Here is a 19,069-nt window from a genome sequence, read left to right on the forward strand (position 1 = left end):
TAAGTCTTCCAACTTTGTTCTTTTTTCCTCCTGAAAATGTTCTCTTTTAGGTCCACTGGATTTCCATGTAAGTTTTTTAATCAGTTTACTGATTTTTACATCAACAACAAGGAAAGCCAACTGACATGCTACAACAATGATGAAACTTGAGGACATTCTGTTAAGTGAAATAAGCCAAACACCAAAGGACTAATAGCGTATGATTCCATTATTATATGAGGGACCTCATACAAGTAGTCAAATTCATAGAAACAAAGAGGAATGGTGGTTGTCAGGAGCTGGAAGAGTGGATATGGAGAGTTGTTTAATGTGTTCAAAGTTTGTTTATTGAGAGTAAAAAGTCCCTGAGATGGGTGATGGTGATGGTTGCACAACATGAATGTTCTTAATGTCACTGAACTGTGCCACTTAAAAATGGTTAAGATGGTAAATTTTGTTATTTATATACTTTTTTTAAAAAAAGCTTGCTGGAAATGTGTGGCAATGCATTGGCTCTGTTGTTCTATCTAGAGAGAATTGGTACCTTAAAATATTGAGTCTTCTGTTTGTGAGCATGGCATATCTTTTCATTTATTTAAATCTTTCTCTCAGCAAGATCTGTAGTTTTCAGTGTACAGATCTTACAACTATTTTGTTAAATTTATCTGTATTTTATACTTTTTGATGCTCTTTCCAATTTTTCATTACTAGCAGGTAAAAATTATAATAGATTTTTTTTTATTGATGATGTATCTTATGACCTTGGTAAACTTATTAATTCTAGGAGTTTTTGTAAATTCCTTAGGTTTTTCTACACAAATGATGTCATCTGTGAATGGAGACAGTATTACTTCATCCTTTCCAATCTGTATATTTTATTTTTTATTGCATTATTGCACCAACTAGGACCTCAGTACAATTTGAATACAGGCGGCACAAGCAGACATCTTTGCCTTGCTCTGAATCATAGGAAGAAATTCATCTTTCACCATTAAGTACAATGTTAGTTCCAGATTTTTAACATCCTTACCATGTTTAGGTTTCCTTCCATTTCTAGTTTGCTGAAAGTGTTATTTTCAAAACCATGAATATGTATTGAATTTTACCATATGCTTCTCCCACATGTGCGGAAGAGCATATGATTTTTCTTCTTTAGTCTGCCATTATGGTGAATTACACTGAGTTTCAATGTTATACCAACCTTAAATTCTCAGAATAAAACTCACTTGGTCTTAAAAATTTTTTAATGGCTTGGGTTCATTTGTTTGCAAAAATTTGCCAAATATTTGTTAAGGTGTCCATGTTCATGAGATATATTGGTGTTTACTTGTAATGTCTTTGGTTTTGGTATCAGGAAAATAATGGCTGGGAAAGTTTCCTTACTCCTCTATGATCTGGGTTTGTGAAGAATTGCTATTATTCGTCCTCAGATGTTGGGTAAAATTTACCAGTCAAGCTATGTGGGTCTGGAATTTTCTTGGTGGGAAAGATTTTCACTGAGAATTCAATATGGATATAGTGAATAGATACAAGGACTATTTCAAGTTTTCCATTTCTTCTTGAGTAAGCTCAGGTTATTTGTGTATTTCAAAGAATTTATCCATTTCATCTAAGTTGTTTAATTTATTGGCATATTATTCATAGTATCATTTTTTTAATTCAAAATATCAACTTTTTATCATTCTAAAGTCTGTAGAATCTATAGCAACATCTCCATGTTCATTCTTGGTGTCAGTAATTTGTTTTTCCCCCACTCCTGGTGGAGTCTGTTAGATCCATCTTCCTAAAAGCTTCTTTTTTTCATCATTTTTAAAGAATCTGTTTCTGATTTTCTTTTTTTCTCTATTGCTTTTGTTTTTTGTTTCATTAATTTGTTTATTGTTTCCTTCCTTCTGCTTAATTTGATCTTTTGCTAGTATGTTAGGTAGAAGCTTAGATCATTAATGTGAACCTTTTCTAAAATAATTAATGCTATCAATTTCTTTCTAAGCACTGCTTTAGCTGCATCCCACAAACCTGGGTGTTGTATTGTCATTTTGATTCAATACAAAATATTTCCTGATCTTTCTTATGATTTTAACCCATGAGTTATTCAGAATTAGGCTTTTTAATTTCTAAATACTTGAGTATTTTTCAGAAACCTGTTATTGATTTGTCAGAGTATATATGGACTTCGTATGATTTCAATCCTCTCAAATGTATTGCGAGTAGTTTTATGGCCCAGAATATGATCTATCTTGTGAACACCACAGGTACATTTGAAAAGGATGTATTCTGCTGGTTTTTTGGGTGGAGTGTTGTATAAATATGTAGGTCAAAATGGTTAATAGTGTTTTTCAAGCTATCTTATTACTGATTTGCCGTCTACTTGTGCTATGACTGAGGGAAGAGTTGAAACTTCTACCTGTAAATGAATTTGCCTATTTTCCCTTTAGTCCTTGTCAGTCTTTGTTTCATGTATTTTGAACCTCTTTTATTAGATGCATACTTAGGATCGTTGCATCTGATGAATTCTTTGACATTTTGAAATGTTCTTTATCGGATAATACTCATTGTTCTGAAGTCTACTTTGTTTGATACTAACATAGTTTCCTTTTAATTAATGTTCGCATGATATATTTCCCCATTTTTTTATTTTTAACCTATTGGCATCCTTATATCTAAAGTGGGTTCCTTATAGACAACATATGGCTAGGTCTTGCCTTTTTATCCAATTTGACAGTTTGTCTCTTTATTTATTTGTTACTAACATTTTCTATTTATTGTTTAGTAAAACGTGCATAGTACAGCCCTTTATCCCAATCCAAGTACTCATTAAAAGATTACAATAAACGCTGGATGGCACAGACGTGATTTGTTTGGCATGATTAACATTTAAAAACAGCAATTGAGATTTAATATATCACATGACCCATTTTGCTTTTTTTTTTTTTTTAGACAAAATACATTTATTTAATAAACAAAATACATTGGTGAGGGGATACAGGTGTGTTTCCATAATAACTTGTTTTAGCATATGCTGCCTGCTGTGAGTGGCTCATAAGAACCTGGGGTATACAGAGAAAGGCTTTAGATCTTTTGACAAATTTCTTAGGATAGAGTTGTCCAAAAGTGATGACTCCAGCCACATTGCTGAATTGTTTTTGCAGTTTTCAGAAAATACCCATCTAACCAGTTTCTTTTTACCACGTGCACTGTATGTGTGCATGTGTGTGTGCGTATTTGATAAACGCACATACACACCAATTCCCCTTTACATAAAATTTCCCCAAAAGTTAAAAACAAAACAAAACACAAAACCCGACAGCTAAATACTATGACATCCCAATTAGTAAACAGAAAACAGAATGCTTTACAAAAATGAATAAAATATGCCATATGTACTCAGCTTCCACAGGGTAGCACCCAAGCGAGGAGGCTGCTTGTGATGACGTCTACAGGGAGTTTCCTTTGGTGGACTGTCCCAGCGGAATGGCCATTCTCAATTATTTTGATTTGGTTGTTGATCCATTGATTATTTAGGAGCGTGTTGTTAAGCCTCCATGTATTTGTGAGCCTTTTTGCTTTCTTTGTAGAATTTATTCCTAGTTTTATGCCTTTGTGGTCTGAGAAGTTGGTTGGTAGGATTTCAATCTTTTTGAATTTACTGAGGCTCTTCTTGTGGCCTAGTATGTGGTCTATTCTGGAGAATGTTCCATGTCCACTTGAGAAGAATGTGTATCCTGTTGCTTTTGGATGTAGAGTTCTATAGATGTCTATTAGGTCCATCTGTTCTAGTGTGTTGTTCATTGCCTCTGTGTCCTTATTTTCTGTCTGGTGGACCTGTCCTTTGGAGTGAGTGGTGTGTTGAAGTCTCCTAAAATGAATGCATTGCATTCTATTTCCTCCTTTAATTCTGTTAGTATTTGTTTCACATATGTTGGTGCTCCTGTGTTGGGTGCATAGATATTTATAATGGTTATATTCTCTTGTTGGACTGAGCCCTTTATCATTATATAATGTCCTTCTTTATCTCTTGTGACTTTCTTTGTTTTGAAGTCTATTTTAGCTGATACTAGTACTGCAACACCTGCTTTTTTCTCCTTGTTGGCATGAAATATCTTTCTCCATCCCTTGACTTTTATTCTGTGCATGTCTTTGGGTTTGAGGTGAGTCTCTTGTAAGCAGCATATAGATGGGTCTTGCTTTTTTATCCATTCTGTTACTCTGTGTCTTTTGATTGGTGCACTCAGTCCATTTACATTTAGGGTGATTATTGAAAGATATGTACTTATTGCCATTGCAGGCTTTAGGTTTTGGTTACCAAAGGTTCAAGGTTAGCTTCTTTACTATCTTACTGTCTAACTTCACTCACTTTTTGAGCTATTATAAACACAGTCTGATGATTCTTTATTTCTCTCCCTTCTTATTCTTCTTCCTCCATTCTTTGTATGTTAGGTGTTTTTTTGTCCCATTTTGCTTTTAAGAAAGTAATCATTAGACATGGTAACAAACACATATGACTTTTCAATTAGAAATATTATGTTAAAACTAAACCTACTATTGCAACAACAAAAATTTAATCCACTAACTGTAAACTCTCTTCATTTCCCCAAGTTGCTGTTTTGTGTCTTAAGCTGAGCTGGTCAAATTTTAGCACATGTTCATTTGGAGTGACAGCTTTCATTCAAAGTGATACATTTCCAAGGTTCCTTTGAAAATTAAGAATTTTGTAATTTCATAAATACTATTACATGACATACCACGAAGACACTAAAAGTAACCATGGAATAGCTGAACTTAACAGCTTACTTTGGAAAATCTCTGCAAGTTGTTTAAAATATAACTTGTTGACTTTGGGATGGTTTTTGGATAGATACATGATAAAATCTTTTATGATATACAGTTCCAATGTTAACTTTTTCCATATGGAAAGCAAAAACAAATTATTTTGCTTAAAACAACATTAAATGACTCTAAACCAAAATGAACTCTTAATGGTATTTGCAGAATATTTAAAAGCCAAAGTGATTAAAATGTGAAACTTTCTCATTTTTCCAAGTTATTGAAAAATGATTATAGTCAGTTCAGGTGAATGTTTACAGGCCAAGTAATGAATAAGAGTGTGCTCAATAAGAAGGCCACATGCAGAAGCTTTAAGAATTAAATAGAATGATATAAATTACTTATTAGGCTGATAGGAATCCTTTATATACAGTAACACACTGTCTTTTTCAGGAATGCAGAGAATTTTAGAAGTAAAAACTGAAGACTACATACTTCACTAATAACTTTTATTACTAATTAGATGATCCATATAGAAAAAGGTTAATATTCTATATGTAATGTCATTTAAGCGTATGTGACCGAAGTGAAGAACCAAGAATAACAATTTCCAGAATAAGATTTTCATACCTCTAGCTAACACCAGACATTCTGTTTCTATGTCACAGCCACATCTTCAACCAAAGCCAATCCTCAATTATTTGTGAGATGTAGATTCAGTGAGTACATCAGTATCTCTACTAGACACCAGCTTTCTAGCAGCTTAGGGAACAGACTACTAGGACGTATGAGCAAGTCTTCAAAATTCAGGGGGCAAGGGCAGAAAAAGGAATGCTTATAGGGATTTAGCTACATTTTATGCCATTCTACCCTTACTGCTTTAAATAGCTATAGAGTTGGGAAGGCTTCCAGTAGGCCACAGCAAGAGAAAAAACCTTAATCTGTAGTGTTCATTTATCCAGGATTTGACTTACCTGTGTTATGATACCCCTCAATTAGCACAAGTAATTAACAGTATGTTATAGTATTTCAAGAAGTCGAGCATGAAGCCAAGATGCACAGGAGGAATCCAAGCAGTCAAGAGTGGATTATATGATGAAATGAAGCCCTACAATGTTTATGGCCAAGAATGTAACCATAATAAAGGGGGGGAAAATGCCCTAAGAGCATCACACAATTCTATCAGAGACTCTATTAAACAGTACAAAGATATAGAGAAGTTTACTTGACAGAATTTTTCAGATTAGTACAGTGAAAACCTAGACTGATCTAGGATGAAAAAATCCTTACATTGATACAAAATAACTTCTAGCTACCACAGGTCATCTGTAATCACTTCCTAACAAAAAATTCTATAGTCACAAAAGTCATGCAGACTTTTTAAAAAATGCCATTTCTATTAATTTTCTTTCAAACTCGGCAAAACAATGCAGACTTCTACTTTCTGTACATTTCAAAATTTGTATTTATATTAATGCTCCTCTCCACCCGGATTCATCCCATTACCAAACAAGAATGAGATAAAAGGGAAGAAAAAAGATCCGATTGCTTCTTATTTTCCTTTTCCTTCATTGTAAATTAAGAATTCATTCAATTTTTAAAGTCAGAAGGATAACAAAAGACTCAAATTTTTTTCTTAAAAGGAAAAAAAAAAGAGCAAATAAGCATTCAAATGTCAGTAACCCAAAAGGCCCCCAATACAACTTTAAGATAGTTTCATTTAACAGGGAGTAAATGTTAGAACAGAAAAGCAGCTCCTGAGAGGCACCCATTCAAAAAATAAATTATAACTTAAATTATTTCTGCATAGATTATATCTGGCAAAGGCAGAAAGAATTAACCTTTTCCCTCCTTTCATGAACCTTGTAAGTCTAGTGCACAGTGGCTTACAAATGTCACATAATGGACTATTAATCATCTACCATATTGAAATCATGTTTAAAGTTTTCTTAATATTAGACATTTTTATGGGAACAAAAAACACTAAATGATTATTTCATTTTGTCTCTCCTCCTTTTCTAGTCACATAAGCCAGCTAGAGTGGATGACAGATTTCAGTTATAACTTATAAAATATTCCAACGGCTACCACAGTCCCAAAAACTAGAGAAAACTGCCACCCACAAATAAACTACCAAGGCAATTGGAAATAGCGTGGTTCTAATTTTCTTTCATGCACTCTCAGACAACCCCAAGTGACTTTTTAAATACCTTGTGAAAAAAGCAATATTAAAACCTACAAAAGTATTTTGTATATAATTATAATGTAAAACCTACATTAAGTTCATTATGCATCAGAAGATTGGAGACTGATGAAAATTGGGCTTGGGGTGGATTAATGATTGTGCATTGAGTATTGACCCCCCTATACAGAGATTTGTTGTGGTTAACAACTATTAGATCAATAAATATGAGAGATGCCCTCACAATATATATATATATATATATATATATATATAAACACACTTCCAATTGTAAAATAAATAAGTAACCGGGATGTAATGTATAGCATAAGGAATATAGTCAAGATATTGTAACAACTTGGTATGGTGATACCTGGTACCTAGAAATATCATGTATATAAATGTTGAGTCGCTGTGTTGTACACCTGAAACTAATGTAATGCAATGCTGTTGTCAACTACCCTTCAATAAAAAAAAAAAAAAAAAAGACTCTCAAAAAAAAAAAAAAAAAAAAACCTACATTAAATATTTTAATATTTAAATACAGAGATCTCAGGTTTTCTTCAATCAGGCCAAAAATCACAAAAATTACCACAGTTACCGATCGAATGAGTGGAATGTTTACATTTAAGATAACCCAAAAAGCCCATGTAACTTTTTTAAATACAATAATTTAATCAAATATACCGTAAAACGGAATGGTGGTAACACAGGAAGCAAAAATAAGCTTGCAAGTGAGATTTTTTTTTTATATAATTATTTTTTATTGAAGGGTAGTTGACGCACAGTATTACATTACATTAGTTTCAAGTGTACAACACAGTGGTAGAACATTTATATACATAATTCTAGGTTCCAGCTATCACCCTACCAAGCTGTTACAATATCTTGACTATATTCCTTATGCTATACATTACATCCCGGTTACTTATTTATTTTACCATTGGAAGTCTGTCCTTTTTTTTTTTTTTTTTTTTTTTTTTTGTGAGGGCATTTCTCATATTTATTGATCAAATGGTTGTTAACGACAATAAAATTCTGTATAGGGGAGTCAATGCTCAATGCACAATCATTAATCCACCCCAAGCCTAATTTCGTCAGTCTCCAATCTTCTGAGGCATAACAAACAAGTTCTTACATGTAGAACAAATTCTTACATAATGAATAAGTTACATGGTGAACAGTACAAGGGCAGTCATCACAGAAACTTTCGGTTTTGCTCATGCATTATGAACTCTAAACAGTCGGTTCAAATATGAATACTCATTTGGTTTTTATACTTGATTTATATGTGAATACCACATTTCTCTCTTTATTATTATTTTTTTTAATAAAATGCTGAAGTGGTAGGTAGATACAAGATAAAGGTAGAAAACAGAGTTTAGTGCTGTAAGAGAGCAAATGTAGATGATCAGGTGTGTGCCTGTAGACTATGTGTTAATCCAAGCTAGACCAGGGCAATAAAACATCCACGTATGCAGAAGATTTCTCTCAGAACAGGGGGGGTGAGGTTCTAAGCCTCACCTCTGTTGATCCCCAATTTCTCACCTGATGGCCCCCCTGCGACTGTGCCTGTCTTAGGTTGTTCCTCCCTTGAGGAATCTTACCCGTCTCTGGCTAACCAGTCATCTTCCAGGGCCATACAGGGAAATGTGAAGTTGGTAAGTGAGAGGGAAGCCTTATTGTTTGAAAAGGTTAGCTTTTTACTTCTTTGCATATTTATGCCCTGTGGCTTCTATGCCCAGCATTTGTCTTGAGGTATCTTTACCACTTGGAAGAATTATGATACTCGGTAAATTTGATATGAGGCACGAATTCTATTTAAGGGTTGTAATTAGGAAGGAAGAAGAAAAGCTATAGAAGTAGCAGGCGGAAGAAAACATGGGAAGATTGATTATTTCTTTGACATATCTTCTTGTAGAGTAACTTAAGCATGTATAGGTTTTAAGCTACTACTTAAATTGCGCACACACATTAACATAATAGGAGTATAGTTACATAACCAAAGCATATCTGTAATTACCAGCCATCTCCAGTGAAACCAAGAAAACCAGTTAGGCACCTTAGGCATTTGTGAAAACTTATCTATGATATGGTGGATATTGTCCAACTGAACTTGAACAGTCTGAGAGAAATCAGAAAAATTAAAACAACCCATTCCTGGGGACTGTTCACATGCCATATGTTCTTTTAACAGTAAATAGTCTGTAGTTGTAAGACTTTGGAGCGCTACAATTTGCACTTCTCCAAATTCTTGGTTGAGTTCCAGCAGTATAGATCCAGTCAAATTTGTTGTTTTACTGTATGCACAGGCCAGCTTAGATATCTCCTTCATTCCCATGGCAAGTCCAGGAACTGGTGGGATGAGTGCATCTACAGCTGTAGCAGTGCGTGGATCTTTGTTGGGATTTTTTGATGATCATCTTCTGGCATGAGTCTTCCAGAGAGTGCAGATGTTGGAAGTTCTTTTTCATATCGTATCTTAGTTCATTTTCGGGGTAGCCCAATTAGGCTTTGATCCTCTGTATAAACACAAACAGACCCTTTGCCTACACTTTTATATGCCCTTTATACTCTTGTGTAGAACTCGTTGGAGGTTACCACACAGGAACTGCCCCCTTTTATTTTTTTTTTTTGCTTTGTTTTTGGTATCACTAATCTACACTTACATGACGAATATTAAGTTTACTAGGCTCTCCCCTATACCAGGTCTCCCCTATAAACCCCTTTACAGTCACTGTCCATCAGCATAGCAAAATGTTGTAGAATCACTACTTGCCTTCTCTGTGTTGTACAGCCCTCCCTTTTCTCCTACCCCCCCATGCATGTTAATCTTAATACCCCCCTACTTATCCCCCCCTTATCCCTTCCTACCCACCCATCCTCCCCAGTCCCTTTCCCTTTGGTACCTGTTAGTCCATTCTTGAGTTCTGTGATTCTGCTGCTGTTTTGTTCCTTCAGTTTTTCCTTTGTTCTTATATCCCACAGATAAGTGAAATCATTTGGTATTTCTCTTTCTCCGCTTGGCCTGTTTCACTGAGCATAATACCCTCTAGCTCCATCCATGTTGCTGCAAATGATTGGATTTGCCCTTTTCTTATGACTGAGTAGTATTCCATTGTGTATATGTACCACATCTTCTTTATCCATTCATCTATTGATGGACATTTAGGTTGCTTCCAATTCTTGGCTATTGTAAGTAGTGCTGCAATAAACATAGGGGTGCATCTGTCTTTCTCAAACTTGATTGCTGCGTTCTTAGGGTATATTCCTAGGAGTGCAATTCCTGGGTCAAATGGTAAGTCTGTTTTGAGCATTTTGATGTACCTCCATACTGCTTTCCACAATGGTTGAACTAACTTACATTCCCACCAGCAGTGTAGGAGGGTTCCCCTTTCTCCACAGCCTCGCCAACATTTGTTGTTGTTTGTCTTTTGGATGGCAGCCATCCTTACTGGTGTGAGGTGATACCTCATTGTAGTTTTAATTTGCATTTCTCTGATAATTAGCGATGTGGAGCATCTTTTCATGTGTCTGTTGGCCATCTGTATTTCTTCTTTGGAGAACTGTCTGTTCAGTTCCTCTGCCCATTTTTTAATTGGGTTATTTGTTTTTTGTTTGTTGAGGCATGTGAGCTCCTTATATATTCTGGATGTCAAGCCTTTATCGGATGTGTCATTTTCAAATATATTCTCCCATACTGTAGGGATCCTTCTTGTTCTATTGATGGTGTCTTTTGCTGTACAGAAGCTTTTCAGCTTAATATAGTCCCACTTACTCATTTTGGCTGTTGTTTTCCTTGCCCGGGGAGATATGTTCAAGAAGAGGTCACTCATGTTTATGTCTAAGAGGTTTTTGCCTATGTTTTCTTCCAAGAGTTTAATGGTTTCATGACTTACATTCAGGTCTTTGATCCATTTTGAGTTTACTTTTGTATATGGGGTTAGACGATGGTCCAGTTTCATTCTCCTACATGTAGCTGTCCAGTTTTGCCAGCACCACCTGTTGAAGAGACTGTCATTTCGCCATTGTATGTCCATGGCTCCTTTATCAAATATTAATTGACCATATATGTCTGGGTTAATGTCTGGATTCTCTAGTCTGTTCCATTGGTCTGTGGCTCTGCTCTTGTGCCAGTACCAAATTGTCTTGATTACTATGGCTTTATAGTAGAGCTTGAAGTTGGGGAGTGAGATCCCCCCTACTTTATTCTTCTTTCTCAGGATTGCTTTGGCTATTCGGGGTCTTTGGTGTTTCCATATGAATTTTTGAATTATTTGTTCCAGTTCATTGAAGAATGTTGCTGGTAGTTTCATAGGGATTGCATCAAATCTGTATATTGCTTTGGGCAGGATGGCCATTTTGACGATATTAATTCTTCCTAGCCACGAGCATGGGATGAGTTTCCATCTGTTAGTGTCCCCTTTAATTTCTCTTAAGAGTGACTTGTAGTTTTCAGAGTATAAGTCCTTCACTTCTTTGGTTAGGTTTATTCCTAGGTATTTTATTTTTGTTGATGCAATTGTGAATGGAGTTGTTTTCCTGATTTCTCTTTCTGTTGGTTCATTGTTAGTGTATAGGAAAGCCACAGATTTCTGTGTGTTGATTTTGTATCCTGCAACTTTGCTGTATTCCAATATCAGTTCTAGTAGTTTTTGGGTGGAGTCTTTAGGGTTTTTTATGTACAGTATCATGTCATCTGCAAATAGTGACAGTTTAACTTCTTCTTTACCAATCTGGATTCCTTGTATTTCTTTATTTTGTCTGATTGCCGTGGCTAGGACCTCCAGTACTATGTTAAATAACAGTGGAGAGAGTGGGCATCCCTGTCTAGTTCCCGATCTCAGAGGAAATGCTTTCAGCTTCTCGCTGTTCAATATAATGTTGGCTGTGGGTTTATCATAGATGGCCTTTATTATGTTGAGGTACTTGCCCTCTATTCCCATTTTGCTGAGAGTTTTTAACATGAATGGATGTTGAACTTTGTCAAATGCTTTTTCAGCATCTATGGAGATGATCATGTGGTTTTTGTCTTTCTTTTTGTTGATGTGGTGGATGATGTTGATGGACTTTCAAATGTTGTACCATCCTTGCATCCCTGGGATGAATCCCACTTGGTCATGGTGTATGATCCTTTTGATGTATTTTTGAATTCGGTTTGCTAATATTTTGTTGAGTATTTTTGCATCTACGTTCATCAGGGATATCGGTCTGTAGTTTTCTTTTTTGGTGGGGTCTTTGCCTGGTTTTGGTATTAGGGTGATGTTACCTTCATAGAATGAGTTTGGGAGTATCCCCTCCTCCTCTATTTTTTGGAAAACTTTAAGGAGAATGGGTATTATGTCTTCCCTGTATGTCTGATAAAATTCCGAGGTGAATCCATCTGGCCCGGGGGTTTTGTTCTTTGGTAGTTTTTTGATTACCGCTTCAATTTCGTTGCTGGTAATTGGTCTGTTTAGATTTTCTGTTTCTTCCTGGGTCAATCTTGGAAGGTTATATTTTTCTAGGAAGTTGTCCATTTCTCCTAGGTTTCCCAGCTTGTTAGCATATAGGTTTTCATAGTATTCTCCAATAATTCTTTGCATTTCCGTGGGGTCCGTCGTGATTTTTCCTTTCTCGTTTCTGATACTGTTGATTTGTGTTGACTCTCTTTTCTTCTTAATAAGTCTGGCTAGAGGCTTATCTATTTTGTTTATTTTCTCGAAGAACCAGCTCTTGGTTTCATTGATTTTTGCTATTGTTTTATTCTTCTCAATTTTATTTATTTCTTCTCTGATCTTTATTATGTCCATCCTTCTGCTGACCTTAGGCCTCATCTGTTCTTCTTTTTCCAATTTCGATAATTGTGACATTAGACCATTCATTTGGGATTGCTCTTCCTTTTTTAAATATGCTTGGATTGCTATATACTTTCCTCTTAAGACTGCTTTTGCTGTGTCCCACAGAAGTTGGGGCTTAGTGTTGTTGTTGTCATTTGTTTCCATATATTGCTGGATCTCCATTTTGATTTGGTCATTGATCCATTGATTATTTAGGAGCGTGTTGTTAAGCCTCCATGTGTTTGTGAGCCTCTTTGCTTTCTTTGTACAGTTTATTTCTAGTTTTATGCCTTTGTGGTCTGAAAAGTTGGTTGGTAGGATTTCAATCTTTTGGAATTTTCTGAGGCTCTTTTTGTGGCCTAGTATGTGGTCTATTCTGGAGAATGTTCCATGTCCACTTGAGAAGAATGTATATCCTGCTGCTTTTGGATGTAGAGTTCTATAGATGTCTATTAGGTCCATCTGCTCTGCTGTGTTGTTCAGTGCTTCCGTGTCCTTACTTATTTTCTGCCCAGTGGATCAATCCTTTGGAGTGAGTGGTGTGTTGAAGTCTCCTAGAATGAATGCATTGCAGTCTATATCCCCCTTTAGTTCTGTTAGTATTTGTTTCACATATGCTGGTGCTCCTGTGTTGGGTGCATATATATTTAGAATGGTTATATCCTCTTGTTTGACTGAGCCCTTTATCATTATGTAGTGTCCTTCTTTATCTCTTGTTACTTTCTTTGTTTTGAAGTCTATTTTGTCTGATATTAGTACTGCAACCCCTGCTTTCTTCTCACTGTTGTTTGCTTGAAATATGTTTTTCCATCCCTTGACTTTTAGTCTGTACACGTCTTTGGGTTTGAGGTGAGTTTCTTGTAAGCAGCATATGGATGGGTCTTGCTTTTTTATCCATTCTGTTACTCTGTGTCTTTTGATTGGTGCATTCAACCCATTAACATTTAGGGTGACTATTGAAAGATATGTACTTATTGCCATTGCAGGCTTTAAATTCGTGGTTACCAAAGGTTCAAGGTTAGCCTCTTTAGTATCTTACTGCCTAACTTAGCTCGCTTATTGAGCTGTTATATACACTGTCTGGAGATTCTTTTCTTCTCTCCCTTCTTGTTCCTCCTCCTTGATTCTTCATATGTTGGGTGTTTTGTGCTGTGCTCTTTCTAGGAGTGCCCCCATCTAGAGCAGTCCCTGTAAGATGTTCTGTAGAGGTGGTTTGTGGAAAGCAAATTCCCTCAGCTTTTGTTTGTCTGGGAATTGTTTAATCCCACCGTCATATTTGAATGATAGTCGTGCTGGATACAGTATCCTTGGTTCAAGGCCCTTCTGTTTCATTGTATTAAATATATCATGCCATTCTCTTCTGGCCTGTAGGGTTTCTGTTGCGAAATCTGACGTTAGCCTGATGGGTTTCCCTTTATAGTTGACCTTTTTCTCTCTAGCTGCCTTTAACACTCTTTCCTTGTCCTTGATCTTTGCCATTTTAATTATTATGTGTCTTGGTGTTGCCCTTCTTGGATCCTTTCTGTTGGGGGTTCTGTGTATTTCCGTGGTCTGTTCGATTACTTCCTCCCCCAGTGTGGGGAAGTTTTCAGCAATTATTTCTTCTAAGATACTTTCCATCTCTTTTCCTCTCTCTTCTTCTTCTGGGACCCCTATAATACGGATATTGTTCCTTTTGGATTGGTCACACAGTTCTCTTAATATTGTTTCATTCCTGGAGATCCTTTTGTCTCTCTCTATGTCAGCTTCTATGCGTTCCTGTTCTCTGATTTCAATTCCATCAATGGCCTCTTGCATTCTATCCATTCTGCTTATAAACCCTTCCAGAGTTTGTTTCATTTCTGCGATCTCCTTTCTGGCATCTGTGATCTCCTTCCGGACTTCATCCCATTTCTCTTGCATATTTCTCTGCAGCTCTGTCAGCATGTTTATGATTCTTATTTTGAATTCTTTTTCAGGAAGACTGGTTAGGTCTGTCTCCTTCTCTGGTGTTGTCTCTGTGATCTTTGTCTGCCTGTAGCTTTGCGTTTTCATGGTGATAGGAATAGTCTGCAGAACTGGGACGAGTGACGGCTGGAAGGACTTCCTTTCTTGTTTGTTTGTGGCCCTCCTCTCCTGGGAGAACAGCGGCCTCTAGTGGCTTGTGCTGGGCAGCTGCGCGCAGACAGGGTTTCTGCTTCCTGCCCGGCTGCTATGGAGTTAATCTCCGCTGTTGCTGTGGGCGTGGCCTGGCTCGGGCAGCTACTCCAAAATGGTGGAGTCGCGTTGGAGCAGGAGCTGCTGGGAGGCTATTTATCTCCGTAAGGGGCCTCCCTGCTCCCTGCAGCCCAGGGGTTAGGGTGCCCAGAGATCCCGGATTCCCTACCTCTGGATTAAGTGGCCCGCCCTGCCCCTTTAAGACTTCCAAAAAGCACCCGCCGAAACAAAACAACGACCACAAAAAAAACAAGAAAAAAAATTTTTTTAATTAAAAAAAAAAAAAATTTTTTTTAATTAAAAAAAAAAAAGGTGGTCGTTCGTTTTTCTTTATTCTCCGGTGCCAGCCTCAGGCCTCTGCTCACCGGTCTTTCTGCCCTGTTTCCCTAGTATTGGGGTCCCTGTCCCTTTAAGACTTCCAAAAAGCGCTCGCCAAAACAAAACAGCAAAAAAGCAAAAAAAAAAAATGGTCGCGCGCTTTTCTTATGTCCTCTGTCGCCCAGCCTCCAGTGCCTGCTCACTGTTCTTGCTGCCCTGTTTTCCTAGTATCGAGCGCCCTGCACTCTGGCCCGGATGGCTGGGGCTGGGTGTTCGGCAGCCCTGGGCTCCGTCTCCCTCCCGCTCTGCCTGCTCTTCTCCCGCCGGGAGCTGGGGGGAGGGGCGCTCGGCTCCCGCGGGGCCGGGGCTTGTATCTTACCCCCTTCGCGAGGCGCTGGGTTCTCTCAGGTGCGGATGTGGTCTGGATATTGTCCTGTGTCCTCTGGTCTTTATTCTAGGAAGGGTTGTCTTTGTTATATTTTCATAGATATATGTTGTTTTGGTAGGAGATTTCCGCTGCTCTACTCACGCCGCCATCTTCCGCCCCTCTGGAAGTGAGATTTTTAGAAGCTCGTGGAAACTATGCCATATTGCAGAAGCAAAAAGGAAAGTTCTAATCTCATTAAGAGTACTTGGGTCATCTTCGTTCATTTGGTCATTCAAGGTTTTAAGTATTGTCACTTCCTGTATCACAAAGTCCACAGGAGGGACTGGTGGATCGGGTCCATTATGAGGACTTGTTGGCTTTCCAGTTAGGTTGGATCCTCTTAGATTAGGTTGTCTCAGTAGAAACAAGATCACCGCAATAATCATCCAGGCCATTAATTAAGATCATGGTAACACTGATGCCGTTATCACCAGAGGGTCCTGGTAATTCCTGCAGACATTCTGTCTGTGCAGCAGGACTGGGACTGCCTCAGTGGACTCATCAGCCTTCTCATCGCATATTCATGAGAGCAAACATTCACAGGGATCAAATCCACCTCCTGCCATGATTTCCCAGCTGGATTTATCTTGACTGTTTAAATCCACCCAGGCAACAACCAAGGGGGCGGGGGTAATGGGGGCCAGGCCCAAGGCTTGGCAGAAAGATCGCCTGGAGTTTCCAGAACGGTAGGGCTGCTCCGGAGGCCTCTGCCGGGGCTGCTCCCGACCACCAACTTCCGCCCCTCCTGTTTTGATTCAACTCTTGACAGTTTGTCTTTTGAGTGTTTAGAACATTTACATTTATTGTTTATTAAGGCCAGTATGGATGGGTTTAAATATGCCCTCTGGCTATTCGTTTTCCATTTGTCCTACCCATTCTTTTCCTTTTTCCTTTCTTCGTTTTTTTTTATTACATTTCCTCTCTACTATGACTTACCAGCTATACCTATTTTATTTAGTTAGTTGCTTCTCTGGGGTTTATCATGTATTTTTAACTTACCAGACTATATTCAAGCAATACACATTACGTGTATACTGTGCAACCCTTATAATGCATTTCCAATTCTCCCTTCCACGTTTGTGCTGCTGCTGTCTATGAGAGCTGTGTTTGACTCAAGCCATGATCGGAATTCCAGGGCAGCAATCCGCACACACAGGGCCCACTCTGTCAGACAGTGAGAAATGGACTATGTCCCATGCTAACAATGCTGTTACTTGGGGGAGATGCCAACTGCATAGTCCCCAGCTTCTCGGGCATCACCAATCAGCCCCAGACCTGGAGCAGGCTACTCCAAGGTTGCACCAGCACTGGCTCATTATTTGCTGCATCATGATGGTGTCTAGGAGTGGGTCAGGAATTTTCAGGGCAAAGTGGGGGACAGGGGAGGTGGGGCTTGGGACAGAAGTTATTTACCAAGCAGTTTAGAAGTATTCAGTATTTTTACACTGGTCAGCAATGCAGGTGTGTACAAGCTGTGCATATGCCCTGGAAATAGGTAATGTGAAACAGCTACTATACACATTTCCTTATGGAGCCTTCAGTGTATAGTGTGTTTGCTGATAAAGCACAAGAGAATTGTATTTAGGTTGGACCATAAGCAGAGCCAGACATAGAAGGCAGAGCAGAAAAAATAACAAGTGGGTTATTACAAATCATAGTAACAGTGTATCTACTACTTGCCATCTCTCAGACACTATGTGAGACAAGCCCCTCATTACCTCCAGGCCTCACCACCACTGACCGTTGAGGGTGTACTGCTATTCCCAATCTACAGATGAGGAATAGGAGGCATGGAAAAACTAAGACTATGCCCAGGGTCACATGGCAAAAAGGCAGATCTATATTATCTGACTCATCCCACTGTCCTCTTTGATCAAGGCTATTCCTTCCAGTACATAAAGGATTTATTACTTAAAAGTTTGTCAGCAATACCAATAAAGCCCAGGCTTGTGCCTCATCTCTCTGTCTTCCTGAAAGTTCCCTTAATTACCTTTCTCATTCTGAAGAGGAATCATGGCTTGCAGCTGGAGGAACAGGGGTTACCAAAGCTCCACAATTTTAGGAAATCAGCCTCATGAACATTGTACACAAGCATCCCAACCCCAAATCCCATAACTGGGGCCACAACGTGTGAGCTTACAAGGCAGGACTCCCGGGGCCTGCAGCCTTTCTAAATTTAACATTGTCCAGACAGCGTGGGTAGCAACTCTTCAAAATCCAAGTGCCTCCTGCTTTGTATTATTCTATTTTAAGCCAACATCCTTCCTCTTAGGTGGCCCTACTTGCTTTTTTTGAATGGGAAAGTGACAGTTTGCTCAGTAAAGATGAATCCAGCTTAAGTCTGAAAAATCATAATTTTTCTTTCCTGAAAAGGAGTACTATAAATTATCAGTCCCAAACCAAATATCCAAAAGCTGCAAGGACTTTTCATTACACCAAACTCCCAAATTTATGACCAGAGTAGGAATGAGTCAATAAAACAAGTGTGGGTTAAAAGAGTGTTAGTTTAATAATACAATTGCTAGTTCAATTACAGCAACTCAAAAGCAAGCTATAGCCTCATAAAAATATGCAAATAACAATCAATGGATTTATTTTTTTATACTTGGAATGCAACAAAGCTTTACACCAGAACTCTTGGACCATTATGAACTCACTAGACATGAAAAGAAAACATCCTCAGAAGACAGGTAGAGACCCTATGCACATTTTTATTTATTAATATTTCTGTATGACAGAAGTGATTAGAAAAAATTTTTTCCAATGCCAAATTATTTTCTCAAATTCACCACCTGACAACTACTTTTCACTGAAAGATTTGAGACTGTCCAATCAGATTACTCAAGAGGCAAAGAGTTGGAGATCACTGATCTAATTTAAAATTCTGAGTGATGAGTTCAGTTCGTCATTGAATGTGATCAGTGCCCTGGGTGCTCTGCTCAGCAGCTGCCTTGACAATATGTAAATTAAAGTGACCACGATCAGTCTAAACATTTGAGACATTTCCTTAATTTCTGCTCACAAATACCTCCTCTCAGCATAAGCACTATTTTCCTATGACAGATTGAAATCACACCCACATTCTCTTCAAGATGAGCAGAAGGGATGCAGTTGACAAGAGGATAAAGCAGGTTCTGAGTTTTTCCTCAGCTGATTCCAACTTCCTTATGCTGTTGAAATTCCTCCAAGAATCTGGCATTTAATTGTCAATTAATCTTAATTTTAGAAGGTGAGATTTTGCTTTTTGTCTTCATATGACATCTTGCTACATAGAGTTGATCAGTGCAATGAAGTTTGGTATGTAACTAAATGGTATCAAGATACAATGCAAGTTCATTTGTGGATCAGTTTAACAAAATGGCAGGTAGTAAATGTTCAATTTTT

The 19,069-nt window shown here is 37.8% G+C and overlaps 1 pseudogene; it reads right to left on the bottom strand.

Annotated features, from left to right (window-relative positions):
* Window positions 1-15,783: 15,783 nt before the first annotated feature.
* Window positions 15,784-16,251, bottom strand: LOC118931912 (small integral membrane protein 14-like; annotated as a pseudogene).
* Between the last annotated feature and the right edge of the window lie 2,818 nt (window positions 16,252-19,069).

The sequence above is a fragment of the Manis pentadactyla genome, chromosome 16 (genome assembly GCF_030020395.1).
Source record: "Manis pentadactyla isolate mManPen7 chromosome 16, mManPen7.hap1, whole genome shotgun sequence".
NCBI classification, from domain to species: domain Eukaryota; kingdom Metazoa; phylum Chordata; class Mammalia; order Pholidota; family Manidae; genus Manis; species Manis pentadactyla.